General features: G+C 38.9%; 1 pseudogene; it reads left to right on the forward strand.

Annotated features, from left to right (window-relative positions):
* The first annotated feature begins 1,170 nt into the window (after positions 1-1,170).
* Positions 1,171-1,268, forward strand: LOC120107698 (annotated as a pseudogene).
* The last annotated feature ends 2,121 nt before the right edge of the window (positions 1,269-3,389 follow it).

Below are 3,389 nucleotides of genomic sequence, written 5' to 3' on the forward strand. Positions count from 1 at the left end.
TGCTGTAAAATTGCACTCACATTTTCAGTCAGAAATGCCTTCTTCTTGACATTTAAACGACGCTTGACAGTGCACAAATCTTTTAAAAATTTTGCATAGGAAGGCACTTGTTTGATTGCATCAAGAAGAGGTACATTGATTTTTACTTGCTTAAAAAGCTCAAGAATTTCAGAGTTTGGTTCAAGCTTTTGCAAGGGCTTTAATCTTTGTGGAAATGGTGCAGGAAAAGGACATTTGATTTTTTCAATAGATGTTGGTGCTTCAGTTTCTTCGTTATCCTTTTCTTTTGTCTTGGGAGGGTCAGAATCAGGTATGACTTGTGTTTGTTCTGGGACTGGTCGGTCAATAATCTTTCCACTTCGCAAAGTTATTATACTCTTTGCTTGTTCTTTATGCAAAGTTGAAGATGATGCATTGCTACCGCCATAGACTTGAGGATTAGGTTGTGGTTGAGCTGGTAGCTTGCCTTTCTCTTGAGCACTTAAAGCAGTAGTCAGCTTTGTCAGTTGATTTCTTAATTCATCATTGATTTTAGCTTGACCTTGCATGAAAGATTGCAAAATTTCTTCGAGACTGGATTTTTGAGGGGGTGCATGTGCATAATGAGGGTGCGGAGGTGGAGGAGTTGGGTTATATACTTGTTGAGGTTGGTCATTCCTCCACCTGAAATTTGGATGGTTCTTCCATCCAGGGTTGTAAGTACCCGAAAAAGGATTATTAAAAGATTTTTGATATGTATTCATAACATTGGCCTGATCATGCAAGACTTCCTTGAATGCGGGTATTGTGGGGCAATCAGTGGTGAGATGACCAGGCATCTCACAAATCCTACAACACTCGCTGTTATGTTCTAAGGTCTTGACGGGTTCAATCCTTCTAAGTTCAATTTCCTCTACCTTCCTAGTAAGGGCTGCCATTTTAGCCTGAATATCATCCTGAGTACTAAGGTTGTAAAGGCCCCCGTGTCCAATGCTAGTAGGCTTAGCCAAAGGTTTATTCACTCTATCCCCTGTATCCCATAATTGTGCAGTCTCTGCGAAAGAGTCTAAATAGTCCCATGCCTCATCGGGTTGCTTTTCTAAAAATAGACCATTGCACATAGTCTCTATAAATTGTTTTAACTGTGGAGACAACCCTTCGTAAAAGAAACTAATGGTTCTCCATGTTTCAAACCCATGATGAGGACAAGAGAGAAGCAAATCTTTAAATCTCTCCCAGCATTCATAAAATGTTTCATGGTCTTTTTGTTGGAAGTTACCAATGTGCCTTTTCAAAAAGTTAGTCCTTTGTGTGGGAAAGAATTTTTTCAAGAATTCTCTTTGCATATCCTGCCATGTTCCTAGCGATCTAGGTCTCAAGGAGTTCAGCCATGTTTTAGCTTTATCCTTTAAGGAAAAAGGAAACAAGGTCAATTTAAGGACATCTTCCGATACATTTGGCACTCTAAATGTGATGCTAATTTTCTCAAAATCCTTAAGATGAAGATAAGGGTTCTCGGATTCCATTCCATGATACTTTGGCAGCAATTGAATTACCCCTGGTTTGATTTCAAAGTGTCCAACATTTTCAGGAATAATCATGCATGAAGGTTGACTAGTCCTAGTAGGGTGTAAATATTGTCGAAGTGTCATAACTGGAGGTCTACCTTCATCACCATGGTGACTTCCTACATCATCAGGAAAATTTGCCATCTCAAAAGGTATGAGATACTGCGAAGGAATTTCAAGGATGTGTCCTAAGGGATGATCTAAAGTTGTACGACTTAATCGACCGGTGTCGTCCCTATTCCACCCTAGCATACAAAGTTTCAGAGTTTATTTATTTATTTATTCTTTTAATGATCACCCTTGATCTTTTCTTAAAGTTTTTATCAATTTTCAACTAGCAACAAGGGTTAATGAGATATGATAATAATAAAATTCTGATTCTAAAAAAAAATTTAAACACAGAAAATTCACAACAGACAGCAGAAAGGTTTCAGATTAATATAATGGTCGTAAAAGTATCAGAATGTCAATCAGACTGTTCAGATGAAAGAAACATGTGTCCTACAGCAGCCGACAAAATTTGAGTGCAATCAGACGGTGGATTACTCAGATATCAGAGTTTGATGCAGACTGTGCAGGGAATAAAAAAACAGCAATAAAGATTCAAATTATTTTTTTTTTCAAAAGAAAAATACTAACAAATCAACTAAAAATTAACTCTAAAAATATACTAATAAATCAGCTGTTCCCCGGCAACGGCGCCAAAAACTTGATGCAAAAATAAAATTGTTCTCCCAAGGGCAGGAGAATCGCACAAGTAGTATATTCTCGGGAGTCCGAGGTCGAATCCTCAGGGAACGAAATGTATATGAGATTATTTAATATAATTTTAGATTAATTAATTTAATAAATTTGTGGATTAAAATTATGTTTTGATTTTTAGAAATTAAAATGCAGAGAATAATAAACACAATTCAATGAAATAAAAATGGTAGGGATCTGGAATCCCCCTTGATGATATTGCATCCAAGGAATAAACTCTATGGTTCTTGATTTAAGATTTAATGTAGGATAGATCTAATCACGGTATATGTTTCATGAACATATGAACTCAATTTCTAAGCATTCGTCGTGCTTTCTACGTCTACGACGAATCAAATACTAAAGCAATCCATATATCAATAATCATAATCCATTTAAGAACTATCTACGAAATAACTATGCATGGATCAAAAATATATCAGTAAATATAATTCATTCAAGGCAAAAGTTTAGAGTTTACTTCAAAGAGCAATACATCAAAGGTTCATCCATCTCCCTCCCTAGGACTTTAGCCACTCATTGAAAACTTTAATCCCTCTTTCATTTTCTTTCTTTCCCCTTTTTTTTCTTTTCTTTTCGGAAACAGGGCCTCCCCTGTTTCCTTTTTCTTTTCGGATGGCAGCTCTGTTTTTTTTTCAATGGGAAAGAATGAGAGATGAGGCCCTGTTTTCACCGAATGAACTCTCCTTTTTTTCACAGCCGAGAGGGCCCTCCTCATATAGAATGCGATGAGTCCCTGATCTCCCGGAATACGTGGAGATGCCGAGTATCCCGGACGCGAGAAGCTCGGACGTGGATGGATCGCGATCTTCGCGGGATGCACGCGGACGCTGGGAGCTTCGCGGGATGCTGGGGTCGCGGAAGAAGTTTGAGGTGCGGAAACGGACGATTGCAGGGAATTAGACGTGGGAGAATCGCCACGGACGGCTGGATCACGAGCTCGGGATGCTGGGATTCTGGATGCGATCTCAGATGGCCGAAGTCGGGATGCAGGGAGAGATCTAGGAACGAATCTGGAAGACGCGTGGATCTAAGATCTGGAAGCTGGATCACCGACGAAAGTTGGGATGCTCTGTGAAT

The sequence above is a fragment of the Phoenix dactylifera genome, unplaced genomic scaffold, assembly GCF_009389715.1.
Source record: "Phoenix dactylifera cultivar Barhee BC4 unplaced genomic scaffold, palm_55x_up_171113_PBpolish2nd_filt_p 000966F, whole genome shotgun sequence".
NCBI lineage: Eukaryota > Viridiplantae > Streptophyta > Magnoliopsida > Arecales > Arecaceae > Phoenix > Phoenix dactylifera.